The sequence below is a fragment of the Corvus hawaiiensis genome, chromosome 3 (assembly GCF_020740725.1).
Source record: "Corvus hawaiiensis isolate bCorHaw1 chromosome 3, bCorHaw1.pri.cur, whole genome shotgun sequence".
Taxonomy (NCBI): Eukaryota; Metazoa; Chordata; class Aves; order Passeriformes; family Corvidae; genus Corvus; species Corvus hawaiiensis.
In genome coordinates this window covers 41,687,450-41,714,228 of record NC_063215.1, presented here as the reverse complement: position 1 = coordinate 41,714,228, position 26,779 = coordinate 41,687,450, and the positions used below count along the sequence as shown (strand labels likewise).

Here is a 26,779-nt window from a genome sequence, read left to right as displayed (position 1 = left end):
TCAGTAATTCAAGACAGAATAGAAGAATTGATTCTTCTCACTGCTTCAAGATACCTCTCGGTCTTTTAGTGATCAAACTGATGCCCAGGAATAATATAGCTCTTTGCATCAATGAATTTTATGTCACCTATCAGCAATGAGACCATCAGAGTGCTTTTAGGAAGTTTTTAAAATAATTTGCAGGAATTTTTGCCTGATTTTTTTCTTTCTTTTGAGTGCAGGTAAATGTTCCATCAAAATAAAAAATTCCTGAGCATCACTAAACACATCCACAGTAATACAGAACTGTGTAATTTGATCCAGAGACTCTGCAAGTGTGGCCAACACAAAATTGGTTAAAGGTTACATTACTTCTAAGCAAACCATGGCTCTGATGCATCTTTGTTACTATCATTGAGAAATACAGTGTGAGTAATTTCCAAACTGGGCTGTTCTCACGTGATCCTGTTGATCTGTGCTTTTCCCCTGGGAAGACTATGTAATTTTTGTCATATAGGTTTTCCAAGTACTGTAGCCATTCAACAGAACTCCAGAAGTTGGTCCAGTAAGAGAAAACCACTGTATGCATTACAAGACCAAACAAAGACTGTAGATGCTGGTCTGTATCTGTTCTTGTCTTGCTATATGGTTGAAATAGCAAAGAAAAAAATTGAATTTTCCATTTTGCATGTTTTAGAAATGTCTATACTATGAATTTTTAATGTTTAATTGAGTTACAGCCTTTAAACAGCCAAAATGGAAAGTTGGGGGAGGGGGGATTTGTATTTGTTACACAAAAGGAACAAGGCTGATACATGTTCTCTGACATTGTGGCATTGTGTCTTTTTAATTCCCTTAAGTTTTTTAGATGTTTGACCATCACTTGATCATGTGTCCAGGGTAAACACGCACCTGGTTTAGGGTTAGAGAGAAGTTTCCTTTCTGGTGAGTTCAGCAGGACTTCTGGAGGAGTCTGGAGCCTTTTTTCTGCAGAAAGGGCCACAGAGCATAGCCAGGATCACCTGGGCAAGCCTTTCCTAATCCATTTCCCCTCACAACACAGTCCTCAGGAGCTGCTAGAATCCTGATCTTTCCTCCTCTTGCTAGGGGAAAAAAGTGGTGCGTCCCATGACAAATTAACCTAACCAAAGTCCCTGGGCTCAGGATAATGTTTTACTGGTACAACAGATGCAGCTTGTGGTTTAGAGGATATCAGACGAGGTAACTTGAATGTCCTCTGAAGCTGTGCAAGTTGTTGGCATTTAAAAATCATAGACATATTAACAAACATCTGTTACGCTACACATCATAACATTTATTGTAACATACCGTACAATATGCTGCACCGTGTTAGTGATAATAATAACTATGATAATTACACATACAAAAGAGGATGTGCAACTCAAAAGCATTAAGTAGAACCAAAATATAAATCTCTCTGACAGAGTTCTCATTTATAATGTAAAACCTTACATGAAAGAAAAACACAAACAGCACAAGAATCTGAATTGCAGCTCCGATTGAGATCCAAACAAACTAAAGTTAGGTGTAAGGGCAATGTGTACCCAGGGACATAAATAAATAAAAGGAAGCAAGAAAATAGCCTCTTTTTACATCCAGACAGTCCAGAGAATAATAATGTGCTAGTTTTTCAAATCCAAGTACCTATTGAAGATTGTAATGATTTCAGTCTAAAAAGCAGTGCTGGAAAGCCTCTTCAGAGATTTCAAGCTCCCACTGTGCAGAAACATTGTGTCACTGCACACGGGTGTAACGGAGACAGACAAAAGAAATACTTCAAGGAAAGACATGGGGAAGCACTGGATGATGTACTTTCCCAGAAAACCTAGTTACAGTTTTAACAGTGACCAAAAAAGAAAAAAAAAAAAAAAAAAAAAAAAAAAAAGGTGGGTGGAGGTTGGAGGGGGACATGGTTGAGTGATTTCTTGCCCTAAACTGAAAATACTGCCTCAAAACTGATTACACTGCAAGTAGAGAAGCTTCAGGTATCCTTTTATTTTACCAAAAGTGGTACCAAGAATTTACCATGATAAAGACTGCAACATGGTTTGTGGTTTTCCACACAAGCTACAGTAACGTACCCTTCCAAACTGACCTCTCCAGTCTTCTCTACTGACCTTTCCATATAGAAAATAATTGAGAAGCACTGTAAGGGCTGTGTTAATCGTCCTTAAACTTGTGTGCTTGCAGCTTGTTTTGCTCCGTGTATTTAACTTGCATTAAAAAAATCAGCATAGGTTGTTACACAAACAAAAGGCAGACTAATTAAGGCGAAATTACTCAGACTACTTTAGTTTATACAAAGATTTAATCCTGGATTATCATTTAAAGATGCTGAACATCATATAAAGCATCAATAGTAATTACATTTTATTTACTTTCAAGGGCTGATCCTGTATAATATTTATGAGGTAGAGAAAAATATTGTACTTTTAGGAAATTAAGTTTTCCAGGAATACGTTATCTAGGTTTCTTGTTTTTTCTTAATCAATTCACACAATAAATCCATTTGACTTCATATTTTTAACTAAAATGCTGAGAAAAATCATGACATTTTTATTAGAGGTCAAAAGGACAAGAAGATATTTTTAAAGCCTTTTTTTTTTTTAACATAAAACTATTAACACCTAAAGGGAAAGAAGCTATATAACATTTTGAGTTTAAATTAATCCATTTATATGAGAGTTGCAGAATAGCACTTTTTCCTCACTGAAAGAGGAGTGAGACAGGAAACACAGAATCCCTCTTTGGTTATAGGAGGACACTCTGTATTTTGATAAATACAAGTGTCAAAGATTGATATCTAAACAATTGTCAGACACCTGAGAAAAATACACTAAGAGGCTTTTTTCCATACTGGTTAAAGTTATTCCCAACTATGAACCTTTACTGCTTTGAGTACAGTCAAAATCTTTGTGTTTCTTGACACTTTTCAGTCAATACTTTTCCCAAGTAAAGTCCTAAAAAAATGAGATATATTTATAGAAATAGCCACTCAGAAGTTTACAAGGAAGACAGCCACGTTATTGCCAATATCTGGATTCCTAAACCTAGCACCCGCATTTTGCTCTTGGCAAGTGGCAGTGACAAATCCTGACAGAGAGGAAACTTCTGGGCATCTATCTGTCCCATGGGCAGTGGCTGGGATGGAGGGTGCAGGACAACCTCTCTAAGCATCTCAGCTGCTGAAGCAGGAAAAGAAGAAGCGGTGATTCTGACTTGGAGACATTTATGGGACACTGAAAGGGAGAGGAAATAGCTTCAAAGACCAACTTTTGCAGCCCTTTTTTGCAGTGGTTCCCGTCATTTTAAGGTCATGGCATATATAAGAGCAATGATATTGGATCCAGATTACATGAAAAATACCACTACTAAAGAAGCTAGAAATTTGAAATAGAACAATAAAAACAGAAGAAATGATACTGTGCAAAAAAATGTGCAGTCATACATTGTCAGTAATGCATATATGCAAAACTCTTCAGGTGCAGAAATCTTCCTTTTCAAAGCCATGCTAAAATTGGAAGCTCTCTCGTGATTCAGAGCTTTCACTTTCTCATCTGATGTTTGTGCCACACAGAAAGAGAGCCCAGCCTTTCACTTTTGCCCTTAAGTACCTTAGCTAATTCCCAGCTGGGTGCAGCAAAATTCAGACCAATAACCATATTATCAGTACTCATAAGATCAGATGTCTCTAACCTAAGTGTCACTATAATTCTTCCTGACCATAGGTTCTAATCATCACTATGAAATCTGGAACATAATTAAATAATTTTAATCCTAAAAACATCAGTAAATCTCTGATATACACCCTGGAAACCCTGGTGTGTTTTACTTCATTTTCTCGGGATTCAAAAATAAATAAAAAGATGTGGAAAGCAGAAAGTAAAAACAGAAAAAAATAGCAGGATGTTGCTGCCACTGATGTCTATGGCAACTGGCAGAAATCCCATGCATTTTAATGGGAGTAAGATTTTCAATTTTTAGTACTTGTGCCCTACATATCTTTCGCCTTCAACTCTTCTTGACAGCATTGACTACATGATGTTCTGAAAAATGAACCTCCAAAATGCAGTTTTGGCCTGTTGGAAAGGTTTACTCTTTTTTTATTTTTTTGCTTCTCTTTAACTTATGCTCAAATTTCAAACATGGGCATAAGGATTATATTTTTATTTTACTACATAAGGGGAGTGAACAAGTCTTGATGCTGACAGAACACTTTATGTGATATTTAGCAACAAAGAAGGAAACTCTGTCAGCCCAGAACTCACAGGAGCACCAGTTGGCAAAATTCATGGCATGGTGTGGGAAAATTACCTCAACACTGTCTACTTTTGCTGATTTTTCCTTGTGCTGACACTTCTGATGCCCTGAAAGTTGCTGTGCTCACATCCTCTGCTGCTGGTGTCAAAGAACACTCTCAGTCTTCACATGCCAAGATGAGGAAAACCTATTGCAATGCCCAAAAGACTTAACTCCTGTCAAATATATTCATTTAACACAAGCACTCTGGTCTATGGCTCTGAAATCTTAAAGTGATGGCATGAAGCAGGAAGGAAGGGAAAAACAGGCAGTGGCTTTAAAAGAAAATCTTCAATTAATAGGTAGAGCCACTCTAGTTTATTGCAAAAGAAAAAGACAGAAAGTATTGGCCACAAAGACAGAACACGATTTTCAGATTAGTACTGTACACAAAGGATTGTACACAATCCTACTGAAAAATAGTAACTTAGAAATAACTGCCTCACATGAAAAACAGCCTACTTGACCATACCCTTGAAGATATCTACAGACCTTCTTGTGTCCAGACTCTTCCCTGAAGACTACTTTTACCACCTGGGTCACTTTTAGGTATTACTGTAGATTTAGAATTTTTAAATGTTGTATTAAAAAAAAAAAATTAAAAAAAAATTGTTCAACTATTTGGGGTGCAGTATTCACTTTATTTTTTTTTCTATTCCTGCCAAGACGATAGAAGCCCAGAGCATAGTGAAATTCCTGCATCCTGTGCTACAGATTTCCTAGGCTAAGCAACAATCCCTCTCTACTCCTTTGTCCTCTCCATTTCATTAAGTTTACATATATGGGAATTAAACACTTTCAGAACAGGACCAATAGCAAGCCTGTCGCACCAAGCTCCTGACTCTCAGAGGTTATGAGAATGTGTTCCTCCACATGTAGAGATTCCCACTGGTGTTAGCATCCCCTCATAGGTCCACAGAACAGAACAGGATATCTGGACTTGCAAGGGATCGGAGAATCCAACCACCTGCTCCTCACAGGACTACCAAAAACTAACTCAGTTAACCATGTAGGCCATTTGTTTGGTTTACCACATCCACCAGCTGTGTTGGTTTTGGGTTTCACAGCTGTAAGGTCCCTGCCCTACTTCTTTCATCATACTGCCATCCAAATTTACTTTATTTTGCAGTATACACAAACAAAGGAATAGAAATTTAAGATTAGCCTCAAAAAGGTGTCAAAGAATGTGATGAGGCTACAAGAAGAAAACCTACCAACATCTGCAAGGCAGATGAAATAATCCATCTGTGCAGCCCAGGAAGTGTCATCTGAAGGTTTGCATGTACCTCTGAGCCCTCATGTTGGAAAGAAGTGGATCAGCAGGAGTCAAATGTAAATCATCAAGCCTGTGAGGAAAGCCTGAAGGAACTGTGCCTGTTTAACCTTAAATGAAAGAAAATGGAAGGAGGCATTTGAGCAATGGCTACGGTGTAGAAGATAATTATAGATTTGCTTAATCCATTCTGGGTAAAATAAAAAGAAGTAATAGACCTAAGTTTCCGAAAGAAAAAGTGGTTTTAATAAAGCACTGGACTAGCTTCCCTGTGCAACAGTGAAACTTCACCCACTGAGGGTCTTCCAGAGCAGGCAGGATAAACTTCAGTGATGTAGGTGTACATTGATCCTACAGTGGGACCATCAAATTGTGGTTACACACACACATGCAGAAAAACACTTTCACCCTTGTTATTTTTTTAATCCTTTATTCTTGAAAAGAAACAGAAAAGTTTTCAGTGGTCAGGAGGGACTGTAGGAGCTGTTTGTCTCTCTCACATTCCTTCCCCTTTTGTGTTTTCACTCATTTTCTTAAATTTTATTTTCATAATTTATTTCAGAAAAGGAACCATTTATTTTCCTTTGCAAAACACCGTAAAAGTTCAGGTAAAGTAAAAGCTGGGTCCGAATGACCCTTTCACGGGATGACACTTTATAAATAGGATTTTTGTAAAATACCTACATTTTCAGACATTTGCCCATACAAGTGCATAATGAAGATTCTGATGATTTTTTTTTCCACCCACTTCATTCTAAGAACAGTGCAGTGAAGTAGCTGGTAGCAAAGGAAACTTTCTGGGCATCGCCATTCAAATAAGGACACGCTCACAGCTTTTGTGTTTGCTTGGAGACTATCAGCACTTTCTATATAGCCAGAGAAGCAATTTTATAAACAATGGAAGCATTTCTACTGAGAAAAAAGATTTTTCAAAACACAACACATACTTTTTACTAATCCTAACAATCGTGATAAACTTGCAGGAACTTTTGAAACAAGAGCATAAGAAGATAGAATGAGAAGTGTAAGAGGAAAAGAAGAGAGCATTAATAAAGAGTTATTGAAAATGTATTATTGGAAGCAGGTAATTTTGTGAGTTGTCCTCCAAGGCTAAAGATTTGAGATTTGATTCAATTGCAAGTGATCTGTAGAGCAGCTGTAAAATCTCCTATTCTTGCTCACATCAAAAACCAAGATTTTCTTGACACACTCCCCATTTAGACCATAATAGGGGTTGAAAATACACGGAGAAAAAACAATAATTCTGAAGGGTTATGCTGCTGGCTTTAGCCCATCCTGTATTTCACCTGGGAAACACTAACAAGTGCTGCATTTCTTTAATATCTAACCTCTGCAAACAAAAAATGCTCATCGAATTTTAAATGAAGGCTATGACCACGATCTTGTTTTAGTAAGGGACTGTTTGGCACTTTAAAACATTCTTTTCTTTAAGTAATCACAGTGTTGTACCTCAGTATGTTTGGTTTTCCTCAGATAGTCTTTATAATCAATACAGCAAAGGGAGTACAGCAGAGGGAATGCAACATTTCCTGACATAACCTATTTATCTAGCACAAAACGGGAAAGATTTTGAAGGAAATGGAAACCATTCAGAGAGAGCAAGGTCTGGCCAGTACTTCTGCCCTGGCTATATTTGTTGATTCCTTAATTCACCAGGAATCTCAGTCTCCTCATCCTGTCTCTGTGTGTAATGTTGAATTTGAGCTGCTCTTTGCTATGTTGGGGGTTTTTTTCTCTTCTTGTTGTATTTGTTCTGAATACTGAAACATTTTTAAAAATACAAAAAAGAGCATACAAACATGCAACTCAACCCAAAAAATCAAGCATGGCACAGTAGGAGAAGAAAACTTCTGGGGAGAGAAAGCAAAACTGTGTGACAGATGGAAAAGTCTCAATGGATGAATGGTACTACTACAAATAAGTAGCAGACAGCCAGAGGGAATCAAATAATGATTACAGAAGAAAAATGAGGGTTAAAAAATGGGGTAAAAAACCATCAGCACTGGCAGAAAATTCTAGAGTAGTAATGTGTAATATTTGTAGAAGGGAGGTTTAATTATATGCTTTCCACAAACAGGGAGAGCAGTAGAGACAAAGAAGCTAGACAGCTGACAAGCATGCCACTGTGGACAGTATAAAAAGCTCAATGTGTCCTTGGAGAGTAAGGAACGTACTCCAGGATTCGGGCTGGCATGCCCCCAAACCTGAACAGATTACTTTCTGACAATCAATACCTGTAACCACCAGAGGTCTGTTGGAGAGTTTAAAAAAAAATAGAAAAAATCAGCTTCAAAGAGACCTGGTCCCAAGCTCACGTTTTATTTTTGCCACTGGGTGCTGAGGTAAGAGCTTTGGACAAGGCTCATTTTTCATCTCTCTATAGGGCTGTGGATTGAATATGAAGTGTCGCAGCATGTTCTCAGGGCTTCGCTCCGTCGGTTTCCTGTCCCAGAGAGGAGCACTCTCAGGATGACACTCGTCCCCTTTGACCGAATCTGGTATCAGATCTTTCACAACAGCCTGAGTAATGTCTCCTTTAACATCCATGACTCTTATCCACCTATAAAGGAAAAAAATAAAATCCTTATTGTTTTCTTAAGTTAAGTCACTTTTCCTTTGGAGAGAGATAGAAAAAACAAGAAGGTTCCTCATTTTATTTGAAATGTCACTGATCAACAGTTATGTCCAAATACAGCTTAGCTATTTTAGAGAAGTACAGTGGGCTCTTTTTCACATAGTGTAGTATACCTGAATAGAAATTAAATCTCATTTTTTTTCCCCATAATATAATTTAATCACAAGCACGTGCTGAAAAAAATGCTTTCAGACATTACTATGAGTAGGAAACAATAATTCATACATGTTTCTGGAGTCACAGAGAGTTCTGTATAGTTTGATGCCTCCAACTACAATTCCACCTTTTCCTCTCTCTCATTTAGCTTAATTTTCTTTTGTTTTTCCCCCATGCATTTTTCAAATACTGCAAGACAGTGCATATTTTCCAGAAAGCACTGGTGCGATTTATTTTTTTGTCCAACTACCTTCGTTGCTGAAAATGACTGATCTGAATAAGGCAAAACAGAGAAGAACAGAAAATCTAAGCAGCTTTTTAAGGAAACAGCCAAAAAGGAAAAAAGAATGAGAGAAAGAGAGAGAGAAAGAGAGAAAGAAAGAAAAAGAAAGAAAGAAAGAAAGAAAGAAAGAAAGAAAGAAAGAAAGAAAGAAAGAAAGAAAGAAAAAGAAAAAGAAAGAAAGAAAGAAAGAAAGAAAGAAAGAAAGAAAGAAAAAGAAAAAGAAAGAAAGAAAGAAAGAAAGAAAGAAAGAAAGAAAGAAAGAAAAAGAAAGAAAAGAAAGAAAGAAAGAAAGAATTGTGTTATTAATAGCAAACTCCAGGATGATGGATGAAAAGAACAACAATATCCTTTAATCATAAAGCACTAACATTCCAGCAGTGCTGGTAAGTGAGTGGAGCAGTGAAACCATTTGAGACTTAAACAGATGGATTAGGAAAGGTTCCATTGTGGGTTCCTGGACAGATTTGAAAAGAGCAGCCTGATTAACTAATGCACAAAAAGCAAGTGATTCTTCCAATCAATAAGCTTTTATGTAAGCATATTTGAGTTATAATATTTAAACACAACAGACAAGTGGGGAATCAGGAATTCCTCATGCTGGGCTAACAAAGCAGTAAGTTTTACTTGAATCTGGATATCTCTTTTTTCCCAGCAAATCTCAAAGGGATTTTATAGCTAATGTTGTCACCACATGTTCATCAATATATTAACAGCTCCTGATGGTTTTGTGAAAATGATGGTGATTTCCAAGTTCAAAAGATGCTTTATTTTCACAAATATTTTTTTTAAATACTCCTTTAGGGAGAACTTAACCAAGTTTTCATTGAATGAGGGAAACTACACATAAAATTAATCATTGACTACCTTTCCTAGTGAGCACTCTTTCCACAAATAATTAGAGAGGGAGTACAATCAAAAGCCCAGGCCATAGGGGCTGATTCCCTTTAGCATGATAACATTTATCCTAGGTAAGAAATGGAAATGGAAAATGGTAATGCTTTTATATGGATATTTTTACACATTTTTATTTCAAAATATCTTTTAAAGGAGGTTATAATATTTAAGGAATTACTGGCAATGAATACTATGTCTCTTTCTCTTAAGTGCCCAGCTGCAGATAGAAGTATGATATTTCATAAAGGTTTCTAAAAGTGAGCTAAAATAGATCTTTCTATAAAATGGCATTATTATTATTACTATTGTTATTAATAATAATAATAACCTGCAGTGTTCCAGGGATAGAAACAAGCACCACAAGGGAAAATTTCAGGCTTTTGTATGGTACTTGGACTTCTAGGTCATGGTCTCTAGTACTCTGTTTATACCATAATCAAGAGACATGCAAATTTATACTGCTTACCAATATAGGTTTCCCCTTCCCAGCTGAGATCTGGCTACAAGATATTTGATCTTAAACCTTACACCTATTCAGACAGGAATTTTGCTTATTTTGCATCATGTAACATCCTTTAGGAAACAATTTGATAGTGTTTCCTAAAGACTAACTTTTTTTGCATTTTGATTTTTCACATTTTGGGGTATTTAGTAGGTTTTCAGAAGTAGTCCTTTTGAGATTCTTCATGGATATCACCAAATTATCTCCACCTGTAAAAGTCAGATCCAGGAGAACACTGTGGAAGTATACACTGGTTACGAATCTCTCCTTATTTTAGCTAATCCATGAGCCCCAATGGAGTTTCAAAAAAAAAAAAAGAACCCACCCTAATATCTGACCAAGTAAGAAAGAACTTTCAGTTTTGCAAGACACTTCAGAATCAAACGTCTCATTTAGTTATAAATATGTCCTGCACTTTGCCAGCATACAAAGTAGTCATTGCATGCGTAATATTTGTCACTGGCTTCTTGCCTGCTGGGTTGTAATTGCACATTTTGATGCCTCAAGGACTCTGCTCTGGCCTGAAGTATCCGACTGCCATGGTGCTAGGACTTTTCCTCTTTCCATCAAGGAGGTTGGACTCCATGACCTATGGGGTTTCTGGCTTTCCTGGCTCTCCTCTAAATTGCCAGCCACGACCTCTGTTTAGTACATGTGTAGGTCTGAATATATGTATATATTTGCCTTGAGGTTTACAGTGCAAATGTTTTTCATAAATTGAAAAAGGATATTGGGGGAAAAATGCCTACAGCCCCAAAACAATAAATTTATTAGTCTGCACAATAAGAATAGTATCTTTCAGTCTCCAGGGTATGACCCTCACAGGATTAAATGTCATTCATTGTCAGAGTGACTAAACAGTTGACAGAAGCATGTAGTAAACCTGTAGTATTCAATAAAATCCTCTGAAGACAGCAGAGAGAGATCCTTCCAACTTTCTGAAAAAGGTCTTCTCCTTTCTCAGACTAAAACCCTCATTTTCCTTCTCAGTCTACATACCAGCTGTAACTGCAAAGTCTTTTTTCTTTTCCTCTTTACTAGTCTGAACTCCAGACTGAAGGTGGAAGAGGAGGAAGAGCATTTCAAGAAGTCCTGCTCTTGCCTTTCCTCTGTGCCAGTTTGTCTCTAACTTGATCCCCACCATCAGCACACGCTGCGTGTAGTCTTTGGAGAAATGGCAGCATAAATTCTCTCTGCTTTTTCTAGTTATTCAAATTCTGTGACATTTTGTGGTGATCTGAGGGCATGTTTACAAGCAGTAAAAATATACTGATGTCATGAATAGACTAGAACCCAAATGCTATGATTCAACTTCAGCTGCCAATTACTGCTATTTTGAATACAAACAAATCTGAAAGTAAAAACATCAAATTAAGGATATTAAATATGTTAAGCAGATTTTGAAGTATTACCCTATTTCTACTTTAAGGGGCACTACAAATTCCAACAAAGGAATAGAGTTCTTGCCCACAATTAAAACAGTAAATAGTATTATATTCTGTGTAGCTCTTAGGAGTTCGGTCCCAAACCATTATCTGTGGGATGCTTCACACCGCCACAGTAGGGCAGTTCAACATTTCAACCTCTTTCTGTAAAAATTAAACTGTTTTTTCTAATACATTTTGAACTCTGTTCACAGAAGCCCACATTACATGAAATTCACAGGCCCCCACAGAGATAAAATAATTCTCCTTTTCGGTGCACCACTGAGGAATGCTAAAAATAGTTGAATGTACTAGGAAAAGAAAATTCTGCTTTGGGGACTGCAGTGTCTTTGCCTCACTAGAAAGAAAAAAAAATAGATAAGCGTATATGTGTACAATTACATCCAATTTCTGTACACTACACTGTCAGTCTACATTCTGGAGATTCCTGAATCCCACACCTATCTAATTATTACACTTCTTCTGTATACCAAATGTAGAAGAACACTGCATTAATCTCAACTGCTGAATAACTAATAGCTGTCATTGCTTCCATTTAGTGTGAAAACATCTTAAATACTAACACATGTAAGCATATAATTTTGTTTAATATATAGATATATGTGCACAAACCTAAATAAGGATGCACTTACACTCAGACATGTGTGTGTAAAATTGTTTGCTGTGAAAAAAGAAAATTCCTCATTGCTATCTATACTTTGCTGTCTGACTTCAGATGATAATTTATTTGGGGTGGAGTCTTGCATCATTGGCACAATTCTTATATGGAGAAGTTGGATTTACTTGAACCTGAATCACAAGGAGGACAAAGGTTTTTCATTAAAACCTTGCAGATTAGCCCTAAAAGTGACACTAGTGACCTTGGGGACAGCACTAGGAGTTTTCTTCACTAGAAGCATTGAAGATATGAAACTGTTAAGTCTTGATGTGCGTGTATACACAGATCTCAACACTTTGCTCTACTCTCTTCTGAGTTATTTTTTGGAATATTTTTAAGGAAGATGTAGCAGCAGTAAGACGAGTTATAGTACATTTCATCTTGAAATGTACCTATATACTACAATATATGTGAGAGGCATTGAATCATGCTTTTATAAAGAGCACAACAAATTTATCAGAAGTTGAATAAAGGATGTGTAGGTTCATTACTGGCTGTGGTGAATTTCTTTTTGGATGCTACGTGTTTTAACAACCCTTTGCTCCTGCCTATATGCTTCTCTGAGTGGAAACAGTTTTATTAGATGTTGTGGCAGCCTTCAGATTATATTCACACAAACAAACAAGATATTACTTGGTGCCAAAACATTTGTATGGGTACTGAACAATCATCATTAAAGCAGTCAACATTCAGCATTCAGAAATGGTTAACACTCCAAAGCATTTAGGTAGACACAGGTTTTTCATAGTCTAAAAAATAAAAGAGGTTTTAAAACTGGTTTTCATCTATCTACAGAATTTTTTTCCTCTTTAATGAAAGCATTCCACTTATACATATGATACCATCAACCCATTCTTTAAAAAGAGGGCATATTTAAGAGTGGAAATGTTGAAGTGTCCTTCAACCATTGATATTAAATATTACCCTGAATTAAGAATAAATATAAATGACAACCCCTGTTAGATATTGCACCTATATGTAGCACACTTTTTAACATTCACTATATATGCGAGTAATCATGTTTTTATTCATGCAAATGTTCTTGTAGGAAGCACCTGTAGTGAACACTGTGTTGTAATAAGATATGTAGGTCATATCATGGAGAATGAATGTAAAGTTTAGCCACTTGATGCATTTGCAGGTGTGAAACATCTCAAAGGCTCTGATCTGATTAAATGAATTTCAAATTCTGTGACAAGAATTACCATGCCCTGTGCAGGACTGGATGCTGAACATGCAAAGATATTTATAAATTCCTCTTGATGCTCTTAATATTAGGGTAATCAGTTTGCTCTTTCCTTTCCATTTGTATATTTATTTCATGTAGCACAAGAGATTGCCATTTCAAACTATCTGTGTTTCCTTGGCTTAAGGAAAAAAACTTAAGTCACTAATTTCACTGTTACCTCTAAATCATGAGGCCCAAGAAAACACAAGGCCAAGGACAGAATTCTGCTCTGCTTTGCATAAGGTTCTGTTTTTCATGGGTTTTTTTTTAATTTTCACACCAAAGTCAACTTTAACTCAGATAACAGGTTTCACTATCATGCCTGCCTCTGTCACCAAAAGTCCAGTGGCCAACAGAGGGACGTGCTACTCATGGCCTCTGCCTTCCATCCTCCAGGGCTTACCAGCCCTTCCTCTCCTTTCAGACCTACCACTTGGACCCACAGCAAGTCTCAAGCTACTGCATTTGTTGCAAAATGTCTTCATTCTGTCTCAGTGCTCCACTTTTCTATATCTTAATCTGATTCCTATAAAGAGTCTAGAGTTACTCAAGTCTGAATGACATTCCTAATCCACCAGTAGTTAGAGCTGAACCATGGCTCAAGGCTTTCCTTATCCCTTAGTCCAGAAATGAAGCTTGGTCTCTCTCTCAGAAGAGCCCAGGCTTTATCTGGGCCATCAAGTCAGCCACAAAACCATGCAAGTTAATTGGAAGCATTAAACTGAGAAGGAGTCTTAATCAAGCCATGACCGCTATTAGCAACCGAGTACTGGGGTAAAGGTGGATAATATTTTTCTACTGTACATAATGATTGTCTTAAATTTGCACATTAGGCAAATCCTCAAACAGTGCACGGGGTCACCAGAAATCATGCTCTGAGGTTCAGCAGTTGCACAAATACACAGAGAGCTTATGTGAACCAGAGAAATGAAACCTGTCCAAGATCCTAAAAGCTCCCAAACCGACATGCATCTTTAATGTGAGCAACTGTAAGATGATTTATTTTTTTTTCAGACCAAATACACAAAGTTCTGGATGTAATTCTGTTAAGCAGTTTTACATCTTGCCACTAGGACTTTTTTTTTCCTCTGTGCTAAGCTTTAATATCCTTTCAAATGCATTAATGTGTCCCTGGAACAGACGCTTAGAGACCCCTGCACGCTTTGAATATTTCCACTTTAAAGAGGGCTTTCAGTACTTACTGAGACTCTATGTACCACCTCACTGGCACCAGAGCTTGTAAAACACTAAGAGAAACAGCTCCTTGCCCAAAACACATCCAACAAGAAAAATCTTGCTTCGGATCGTCCCATAGTTAAGGAAAAAGAAAACGTGGGACCATATATAAAACACCTCTTGGAGATTTATGCAAGTATTTGTTTCCCTTTCAGTCCAGTCCCAACTCAGAGGCTTGCCTTCGAATTTCAGGTGTGAGCAGTTCCTGCATGCCAAAGAGAATCCAGGGCAAAACCAGTAAACTCCAACCAGTTTCTTTCAAAAATCTCTGTGTTCACTTGCCTTCTTTTTTGTCTTTAAATGCTATAATGCAGCTCAATATAATGGTGGGGTTCATGTATTAGAAGGGCAAATTTCAGACAAACAAGACATGACTTTTAGTAAAAGGTTCAACATGCAATGTCTACGCTCCAAATTTGAGAATAAGCCTGGATCCTATCAAGGATCGCATACTTCCATTTTTATTGCAAAGAATTTCCACATGAAATATCTAAATAGGACTGCATGTTACCACCCAATAATGATTCATAGTAGTCAGGTAAGGCTGAAAAAAAATGTCACTGTAATATTATTTTGTAAAAAACTATTTATTTTGAAATTTGATTCTCTGGACTTCTCTCAATGCTTAGTTGAGTGACTTTGGTTAGACACCCCAGTGCTTCTTGACTGGGTTTTATCTTAAAAAGACACACCGGAAGAAAGTCTTGAAAACTAGTCCTGGATGCAGCAGCAAATATCTTCAGTGCTCTGATCATATTGCTGTACTAGCATGCAACAACAAAATTATCCCACTCTCTGCATGGATCTCAAGAGCACTTTGAAAATGAGTTCTTTCTTTCCTATCAGCACTGAAGCTGCTTGGTAAATGCCTTTTACAGATCTATTGACATTCATGCTTTTAAAATAATAACTCTATGGACACTCCAGATAATGAAATAGAGTTCATGAGAAAATATAACTGACCATCTACTTACTTGTGGGTCTGAGGAGTGCTTTACGCAGAAGCTGGCAAAATGAAAATGTGGTGTGCAGGAAGAATGTGAGGATTGATTTGTTATGCAAACCTAACAAAACTCAATGGGGAATTTTGTAGTTTGATGAAAACAAAAATTAAATCTAAGAATGACAAACAAAATGATAGTAGTGTAAATAAACCACAAAACCACAACAGCATGCAGTCTAAAGTGCAATAAGAGGCATATCATCCCTTTAAGTTGAATAAACTCACCACAAAAAGAGGAAAAAAAGTGTGCACACACGGACTGTGTTGCGAAATCCAGTTTTGCTAAGGGATAGGACTTTCTAGGAAGTTTTGACAGACCACACAGTAGAGTGCATCTAAATGTGCATCAGCACATGTCATAAGGAACAAACAGAAGAAATCTGGGGTGTGCATGCAGTTGCAAGGCTAGGACCTTACTGGGATCACATGGATGTTGTGGGACAGCTTCCACAACTGCAGTGCTGCAATAGGTGGATACCACATCTCCAGGAGGGATGGGCTAGGGTGGAAAGGAGGAAGAGTTTGCCTGTATGTGAAAGCCATGGAGATGCCTGGAGCTCTGCCTAGGGGTGAATGATGAGCCAGTTGAGTCTTTGTGGGTCAAGAGTACTGTGCAGACAGACATAAGCAATGTTGCAGTGAGTGTCTGTTGCCCTCACTACAGTGCAGTGTAGTTTGGTGACCACCACCAGGTATCCATGACTGAAGAGAGATGCATAGGAATCAAGGACGTGGGACTTTGTGTTCTATGCTGACCACAGAAAAATGCTCAAAGTGAGGTCTCTACAGAAAAGTTCTGAAGACAAACACTTCTACTTAACAGTTTGTGCTGTGTCAGAGGCAGCAAAGGAGCTTATGCAGTAACTAAAGACAAAGTAACACTAGGAAGGAAGAGCAGAGCTGGAAGTTTGTAGCATATATTGCCATAAGTCAATGTATTAAGGAAATGTAGCTATAAATTTCCTAGAGAAAAACATATTTTTTCTATGTTACATTATGTTCCATGTTTTCTGGTGACATCTATTTTAAACTACACTGTACTCTAAAGGCAAGATTTTAGAATGGTCTAAATTAGTCTATGGTGATTACCCATATTGTGCAACTTACTACTGTTTTATTAATGCAAGATTAAAGATAATACTTTACTGGAAGAGATAACAGCAGAATTAACCTCTATTTACCTTGACATAATAAAGATTTAATAAAACATGGGAAAATGTCAATGAACAGCATAATTATTCTAACATGAAATTTAAATGTAACTCAATTCTGTATTCTGCATATTTAATGCTTTAAGATTAGTCATCATTGTTCTTTTCTCCCTCTTACAATGCATACTTAAAAATATTTCAAGCACACTCAGACAACTTGCTTATTAAATGTATACTAATTTATTTTCATTTTCAGAAACATTAAACCTAAAACCCCAATTTTTTTTTGAAAGATATTCACCAAACCCCTGCTACCAATATATATCTCCATATCTCGCCCTTGTCCAAATTTTTTACTATTGAATCAAAAAAGATCCTTGCAGTTTTATTATATCAGACAGGCATCAAAGGGGCAGAACACATAGGATTGAAAAATAACACAGCTGCACTTTGCAATGGAGTGTTCTGTATCTGGCCGTGTTTTGTTGTTCATGTAATACTTTTCAATAAACAAAGATGTCAATCAACTTTCTTTGCAGCACATCACATTTCAGATTTAAACCACTTCAGACACGGAGCTGCCCCAAGCTCACACGTTTAACAGATAAAAATTCAGCTTTCTGTCAAGGCAGAATATAGTATTGATTGTAGACTGTATTTAGGCTGGTGTCTGTTGGAGCTATATTACTTTCAAACTCATACAAAGTCCACTATAGAGACATAGCACAAAAAGTGTTTCTTTTCTAGTGTAATTTTTTTTTTAACTTTCTACATTGATTAGTGGCAATTTCTAAATAAATGACAAAAAAAAAAGCAGTCAGGGTTAGAGTCTATCCAGAAATCAGTGATGGGGGAAGTTACAAAAACACGATAGTAATCATGAAAACTTTGATCACTTGATTTGATTCTAGTGCTTTGTAAATTAGCATAATTATTCAAACATGCTTCATTAAAAATCACGACTGTACAAGTCCTTCAGTTTAATGATCCAAGAACATACAGAATGAGCTAAGCTTTAAATAAATACATCAACTTTGTACTAGATGGCCATGTCAGAGACTGGCAGGTTATTTGTTTTAAATAAAATATTGAATGCACTCTTGTTCCTTGCACAGTGTAGGAGACTGATGACTTGCTAAAAGGTGCGGCACGTTAGCTAATATATTTTACTGTTTATCCTCACATCCACCTGTACTTCTCCTGGGATCCCATAAGGTTAGATATCACGTCACTCCTAAGGTACTGGGAGATTGGCATAAAATCCCAGTAAATCTCCAACTAATTACATTTGAACTGTAGGTGTCACAGTTGATTTTGACCTTTAAAGTTTGACAGAAGTTTGACAGTGCTTAAAGAGGACCCACACTCTACAAGATGTTCTATAAAAATTTAAAGGAATGAATAGGCTGCAATATTAAATATGCTTTAGAAAGTAAACAAAATACCCTGTTTGTTAATATACACTGTCCCAGAAAAATCAAAGAAATACTCTTATCCATGGCAACCAAAATCCTTGAGAATGTGCTGACATTCTCCTAAAACTGTAGCTGACAAAACACCAGTTGGTATCATTGGAGGGTTAAGAGAAACTTAACAAATTTGACAGAGGAAAGGGAAAACAAAATCCAAGTTAAGTTGTCACCCTCTGCTTAATTCCATATATACATATATCTTGAGACATAGCAGGGCAGCTCTTGTGAGTGGCTGTGGGTCAGGTTCCTGTAAGATTGTTAATCAGGCTGTTTAGTTTGGGGCTTTGCTTTTCTAAGTATTGGGTAATTGACTACCAACATTTTATTCACCCACAACAATTATCTCTGCAGTGAAGTATTGTTTTACAGCCCCACTTCCACCAAAATCAAACAAACCAACCTTCCCCTTCCCCCAAAAAAAACCCCCAACCAACAACAACAAACAAAAAACCCAGAACTGAGTGCCCAGAAAAACAGTGCATAAAATCTCTCCCTGCTGACTTTTCAGCCATGATTGCAAATGCCCTACTGTCCAGTCTGTGAACATCCCAGCTGTCATCCAGGGACTTTTAAAAACTGAAACAAAGACATGTGTCAGCAATACTAATAGCTGGCAGAGAAACCTTCATGGAACCATAGAATCATAGAATGGTTTGGGTTGTAAGGATACCTTGGAGATCATCAACTTCCAACCCCCCTCCTGTGGCCAGGGACACCTTCAACTAGACTGGGTTGTTCAGATCCACCCCATCCAATCTGGCCTTTTTTTAAAAAAATTCAAACAGAAATTTGCAAGTAAGGAAATGAAGAATATTAACAATTTTTATGTTTGAAAAGTTGGCTTTATGGGTCCATAAACATTGATTTAAATGAAAATACCAAAATACTTTTGAAGGAAAAGAGGATAACTTCTGAGAAGGTTAATTATTTCTTATAACTGCCTGAAAATCATTACGTTTCTGCAAATTCTACATAGGTTTTTTCATACAATTTTGAATTAAGCAGATCTTAATCCAGATTTGAATCTCAGTGACAGATATTAAGATCACGTGTTTCATACTGTCTACATGTTGTTAGCTATTATTTGCACAGAGGCAGCAGTTTTTTGAAAACTCTCAAACTAAATGTTTTCTTTCAACATCCAGGATTTTGTAGTTTAGTGGAAAAAAGACACAGTATGTTATTGCAAACTCACAAATTGTTTGGGAGACAGGAGTCTACGAATAATCATGCACACTCTAGTATTGTTTGTTGCTCCTTAGGGAAGAGAAAACTTCATGTTTATCAGGTTACTAATAAAAAGAATTGGAGAATAAAAGATTGAGTTTACTTTGTTTTACAAAGAGAGGGTAAAAACACTTAAGAGTTGCAAATAAGGGAAATTAATTTCAAATGAAAGGTCAAAAATAGGAAAGAACATCTCTAAACTTATTTATCTGTTGAGGGCCATGCTAATTATTTCACAATTCCAGCTACCCTGTGGGGTTGGCCACAGGAATTTACTGCACAAGACAGGATTGGCATTCTCTGGAGAGATCCTGGTGCTTTGTACACTCTCCTCTTTTTAAAGCAGACTACCCAAGCACTCTCCCTCCCATTGGAATGTGCAAAATAATAAGAAATGAAAATGTTGATTACATTTCTTTCCTCCTCCATGCTGTAATTTCCAATCCCATTTTTTCCTGGCCTTGAGAATGATCAAGGACTAAAACATCACATGGTAATGCAGAGGATTAGAGCATTTCCCACCACCCTGCCCCAACCCAATTAACCTCATTTAATTAATATTTCTGCTGTGTTGCTTAATTTGCACTTCTTATTCTGGCTTTTCATGGCTTCTTTTTCTCACATTTTGAAGACAGGTAAAATTTGTCAGTAACAGTCTTTGAAAACCATCACTTTTTTAATAATAATTTTTAGATTATAATGGTTACTCTGCCATGAATTTAGTGTAAAGACACACATGACATAATCAATGGAGAAACTCACAATGAAGAGCTTAAATTCAGTAGCATGCATCCATACACTCAGTTTATTTAGGGAAATCCTATTGGGAACACTATCACGGGGCTACAAAAGAAAAAAAAAAGCCACTATAAAATTTAAAAGTCCTTCTATCATCGCAATGTGAGAGGTTTTTCAGTTTTAGTCTTTGGGCAAGATTTTCTTACCGTAACACAATAACAATTTTTTTCTGGTGACCACAGAGACAACATTTTTGTTCATGCAGGAACTCTAGATCAAATGATAGCTGAGAGACTATTTTAAATTTATGTAACCTCAATTTTCAGCCTACAGGTCATTCAAGCTCAACATTTCATTAATGAAATGCTGTCAATATTTCCCCGATATTGCCACAGGTTGACATATGGCATTATTCCAGTATAAGAGTTTCACACATTAGTGACTGGAAAATCAAGAATATTCCCCAAGACACCTGAGGTGTGATTAATTCTCTAATAGTCTTTCTGTATCAGTTTGAGAGGAAGAGAGGGATCTTGTACTGGGGAGGAAAGAAAGTGGCAACACTAGAAAGAGGACAGCCTTGGCTTCTTGCCTGGAGCACTGACTTGACCAGCTGCCCCACATGACAACCTTTGCCATCCTGAAGCCAAAATAACACGCCAGCAGCAAGGCAACAGCTTTTAATGTACCTTGAGCAGAAATAATGGCAACATTATTCCATGAAACCATCCGCGAGAAAGAGGAGTTAGTGCTGAGGGTAAAATAAAGGTGAACGTGTTCTATCTGTTGGGTTAGGGATGGGAGTCTGTCACCATTTTTGAAGGTTAAAACAAAGTTAGGGGAAAAAAACCAGTGTTGAATATTTGATAGAGGAAGCAGATGCTCAGGGATGTCATCTTCACTAAGTTGAGTATTAAGGCCAACTTTCACATGTGTGAAATTAAGAAAGCTGGACAGATTTGGCATCTGAATAGGTCCAGATCTGCTCCTCATCACGTGTGCACGGACCTTTGCAATGGGGGAACAGTTGTCAGTGAAATTTTCGTTGCGAAGACATCCAAACCCTCCAGTCTAGAAAATCTATTTTTGTCATAAAGTAACTGCCTTTTAATAGAATAAAACACATCAAACACACATGAACTGGCAGGCTGAAAAACATTTAAACAACTTTCAGGACCGAGCTTTGCAAAAAACCCTCGCTTCCCATTTTCCCACACTGTTTTGTGGCATCTACAATCAAAGAGCTAAATGGCTAAAATAACCTAAACACAAAATTTGTAAAATCATTTTCTTGCTGACTAAGCATGTATGAAGCAGCACCACTGACGAAAAACAACAGTTGTTTTTTAAACTCTAAAATACTGAAATTTGTAGTGGAAATGCTGACAGGGCCACTAACCAGTGCAGATCTAGCAGTGCTGCTACAACAAACATAAAGTAAGCAGTACTAGTCTCGCACACAAATTAGAATGTCTAATATACAAAAGTCCGCTGTCTCCTAACATGAACTTCATTATCAGAAAGTTGGTTTGGATTGCTAAGCATAGGAATGATGAAAATGAATGTCAAAGACAGCCTATCCAACACATTAATTTCCCATTTCAGGGAGACAGGATATGCACATCAAGACAGACAAAGACAGACACAGAGAAACGAGTCCTAGTATTATAAATATACAACATATATTTAGCTCCTCACATGTCTTACGCTATTTTTCAGTTGTTGTCAATGTTGTACAGGCAATGTTTTTTATATTTGAGTTTCTCTTAGTGCAAGTTACCCTTGCTGCAGAACAAATCTTTGCTTATGATGGGAAGTACAGCTCTGTTCCTTTCCATCATGTTTTTCCCACTCACTATCGGCTCAAGATTGCTGAGCCAGTGGAACAGCTGAAACCAATGCCTTTAAGTGCAAAATACTGACAAAGAGACAGAATGAAAACCCAGCTCTTTGTAAGTGGAAAATCCTGCTCTGGAAAAGAAGGTGTGTTGTGGTTTAACTGCAGCTGTCAACTAAGTCCCATGCAGCCACTCACTCACTCCTGCCGCAGCAGGAAGGGGGACACAATCAGAAGAATAAAAATAAGAAAACCCTTGTTTTGAGCTAAAAACAGTTTAATGGGTAAAGCAAAAGTCATACACACAAGCAGAGCAAAATAGGGAATTCATTCACTCTCTCCCACGGGCAGGCAGGTGTTCAAGCATTCCTGGGAAGTCAGGGCTCTATTACACCCAATGGTGACTTGGGAAGACAAATGTCATCGCTTTCAATGTCTGCCCCCTTCCTTCTTCTTCCCTCAGCTTTATATATTGAGCATGATGCCTTATGGAATGGAATGTCAGTGAGGGTCAGTGAGGGTCAGCTGTCCCAGCTGTGTCCCCTCCCAAGTCTTTGGTACCCCCAGTCTACTTGCTGTTGGATTGGGATAAGAAGCAGAAAAGGCCTTGACTCCATGCAAGAACTGCTCAGCAATAATGAAAACATCCCTGCAGTAACAACACTCTTTCCAGTACAAATCAAAAGCACAGCTCATACTGGTTACTGTGAAGAAAATTGACCCTATTCCAGCCAAAACCATGTAAAGTGTCTAAGATCAGTCATTACAGACCTTGAGGTCACTCTGCTGAAAATAGAAGTACTTCTAAGTGCTTTTTTGCCAGCAGTGAAGCAAACCAGAAAGAGATGCACTTTACTGGACACAGACCATCTCATGGCATATAATGGCTATGCCAAACTTCAGAAGTAGCTTTTGAATGAGAACAGTTGGAAAAGTTATCCCAGAGGCTCAGTTGTGCATCAAGTGCAAGGCCATCCTCTCCCCTCACCAATCTGACAACGCTTGCAAAAAAGAGGCTTGTGAGGTGTTCCTGGCCATGCTGGGTCACAACATGGTGGGAAACCAGAACAGCATGAGAAGAACCTGGCAGAAGCTGCACACATGTGGCATACACCAAGGGCAGAAACGTGTTCTCTAGGGTTCCGGAAAAAAATGGTCCTTAGGCTCTAAAAGTTGGTTCAGCTTTGCTTCTCTCTTGAATGATGCCATTCTGGGTGAATTTAAGCCAAAAATTTTCAGTAAAACTGGTATTTGACTAAAATAAAATCTTGCAGTGTGTATACAAATACAATTAACACCTCAACACATAATTCCATTGAAGCTGCATGAATTTTACTGATATATTTCTCAAGAAGTATTTTTTCTGTGCAGTGACTGAGTGGATGTGAAACATTTTGTTCTTTCCAAATGAGCAGCCAGGGTATATGTTCTTCGAGGTTAGAGGCCTAGCTGTCTCATCAAAACAGCATTTTTCATGGTTTCTGTTTGTACTTTCCAGCAATGTTCTGATATAATAAAAGTACAGCTTTTGTCATAGCACTTACTCATCCAGATTCAATTCAGTACATACGCTTTGCTGACGATAACAGAGATCGGAGAAAAAGATTGCCCAACCATATTCCTATTTGTCAAAGGAGCTGATCTTTCTTTTTTAAAGAAAATTTTAAAATAGATTTTAATTTCTTACTTCACATTTTGATCACTGTCAAAAATGACAACCAGGATAGACTAATAAGCCTCAAAATTCATGTTTGGTCTGGGCCCACATTTAAAGGTTTGAGGTACTTCAGGATGCAAATTTCAGGATTTTGGTTTCTATCCTTGCAGAGATGAAGTTTCACCACATGGTTCAGATACAGGAATAAGGCCAAACTCCAAACCCCACATATCCTTTACATTCAGGGTGATTGGGAAGATCTACAATCACAAATTTCTGTAAAATTGCATGTGATAGTGTGATAGTGTAACTGAACAATGCTCACAACTGATGCTGCTTAGTAACCAAACTGCATTCAGCTTTTCAGGTCAACAGAAAAGTTTTAGGATCTGAGCTAGAGTGAAAAGAAGAGCATCCAACCAATATATAAAGTTCCTATTGGTCTCTAAAGCAGAAAACATCATGAGTGGGTTGTTAGACGAATTTAGCAGCAGGGAAGCCTGCAGCTCATCAGCTTTCTCTTCTTCAAAAGTAGGTACTTATTGCAGTCAAGAGGAATTATTACTGGGGTTCTCCAAGCATGGTGATGTTTTTCTTAAAATAAAAAACTCTGAACAATGCAATTGCACCCCCTACAATTATCCTTTTTGTTTCTTCACTGCAATGATGCACTCTTTATGATGTGCAAGATTCATACTTTGATTGCCAAACTACAGTGCATGGAAAGAGACAAACAAAATAATGGCTAGTATTGCTTGCCAGGTGGACAAAGTAAACCTGAGTGAGGCACATAGACTCGATGAACTGCTTTTCTTCACATACCTGCTTCTTCACGGGAACAGCTTTCCTTATAGAAGCTTGTTCATTTACTTAAGATGACCACAAAGTCTTCACTACAAATTCATATTTTGCTTTGAAAGAAAAAGTCTTTTGCAGAAGTGCTGGTCATGCTGTTACCAACAGGACCCTTCTCTTTAGCTCAGGAGTGTCTCAGCAGTTTCAGTACTTTCACAAGAGTTTTCTCAATAAGCTCCAAATAAAGAAAGAGGCCTGAATAAAACCTGAAGACAAAGCTCTCAGACGTCCTATCTTTCATGTGAGCACACCTAAGTGTTGTTGATCTATGACTCTGTGAGGAAATTCTGGTGTTTCCCCACAGCCATTGTGGATCTTCGATCAGGCTTGGAAGCAAAAACTCCTAGCCTCTGCTGGGCATCTCTCTCATTTCTAGCCAATGTGTGGAGTAGAAGTAGAGATTTCCACCAGCATCTGCCCACCACCAGCAGTGTTAGTGTACACAGTCAGTTTTCACCTTGTTAATAACTACTGTCACAATCAGTCTTCCCTACACATCCAGCAGGAAACATCTGGCCATCAGCACTGCTGAGCTGCACCATAAAGTAATGAATTGACATAATGCTCAATAATGGAAGGAAAATGGCTGTATCTGTATCTATAAGCAAAAGAAAAACAGAAGTGTAGTACTTCAAAATTAAAATATTCCTTCATTTTTTTCATTATTAAGTGTCTGAGAAAGGTAGAGAAGAAAAGCAACTTTTAAGTGAAATCCAAAATTGATCATTTCAGCAGAAACAATTGACAATACAAGAAATAATCACACTTCACCTCACTGTTTATTTGATTCTTGAATGTGCTTCGTGTGTAAAATAATGCAAGCCTATAATAACAGAAGACAGGTAAAAAGACATCCATTTTTTGTTTTGCTACTCCCTGGCTGGAAGACCAAAAAGATATTTCCAACCTCTAGGTATTTTTTTATTTACGACCTACAAAACAGACACAATAGAACAGAATCAAACTGTGACATTTAATTAATATTTGTAAAGCAATAGGACATGAGTAGCCAATAAGAATTATATATTTGCCAAGTACACATTTTGTTCCCCACAAAATACATTTGTCAATATTTGAAGGAAATGCAAGATACCTTTTATTCTGTTCTTGGAATGAACCTATTTCCCTTTATAAAATGTGTTCCGTTTGGAGCAATCTTCAGAGATTGGTTCCCCCTATCTTCTTGCTGATTAATGCCTGAAAAATGCTCCTGTGTTTAAAAAAGTGGCACAAATGGGGTGAGGACTGCCCTGAAAAGAATCATTTGACAGGCATGTTATTCACATGATACTGATAAAGCCCAGTGTTGCTTTCCTTGGGGTAATGGGGCTTCTTCCCTTACCATACAAATAGCATAAAATATGCAAATGAATCTTGCATTCAACAAGTCAAATATCCTGCATGTTTAATTTACAAGTTAACAAAATTCAAACCATTTTAAAAGCTACAACCATACCATAAAATGAAAGACACTGCACATGGCAGAAGCTGTACTTTTGCTCATTGATAAATTATTTTCTAGAATTCACATTAACAACCACATTACTGAAGTGCTCTCTAGCCCTCCAGTGTTACAGTTCAAGGTAATATGTGACAGATTTGAACATTCTTAAGGAAGAAAATCTCCAGAGTGTGTAGATTGCAGCTTTGCTCACTGGGAGATTACAGTGGCTTTTATATCTGTTACAAATGTGCAGTTATACTGATAACTTCAAAAGTGGAGTATTATATATCATGCTAAAATTTTCCACCAGCCCATTATGTCCTTTCTTTGTTTCTTCTGTGCTTGCATTTTTTTTTCCTTTTTTTTTTTCCTTTTTTTTTCTTCATTTAGCTATTGCTGGCTTGCCAGAGATCTTGAACTTGAGAAAGGTTAGACATCACAATGCTGAAGCAGTTTGTGAGCATCAGCAGATTTAGCTTGTAATTTCATTGATCTATGTGGGCTTGCTGTTTGCAAACCAGCTGCTGCACTGTTTCCCCACAGCTACTGATCTGAGTAGCATTGATTTTTTTCCCTTACATTAACATAGCATTACTTCTTTAATGGGCATTAAATGACTGGATGTAAATACAAACAGGGCTTCAACAACCAAAGAGAAAAAAATGCATCAGTTCTTTTTATTTAAAGAACTCTATTAATATTTTTCAGGAAAAAAAAATTAAAAGCATGAGTTATTGATCAAGATAAATGCTATTTTTAGTGCTG

The 26,779-nt window shown here is 37.3% G+C and overlaps 1 long non-coding RNA gene across 9 annotated transcripts in view; it reads right to left on the bottom strand.

The window, feature by feature from the left end:
- Positions 1-1,273: 1,273 nt before the first annotated feature.
- Positions 1,274-26,779, bottom strand: part of LOC125323585 — a 208,502-nt gene continuing 182,996 nt past the window's right edge. For 8 of the 9 annotated variants that reach the window (XR_007202574.1, XR_007202569.1, XR_007202575.1 and 5 more), the window contains one exon: positions 1,274-8,153. This is a non-coding gene — a long non-coding RNA (uncharacterized LOC125323585). Of the gene's footprint in view, positions 8,154-25,663; positions 25,821-26,779 lie in introns of all 9 variants that reach the window. The other variant, XR_007202572.1, reaches the window with a different exon arrangement.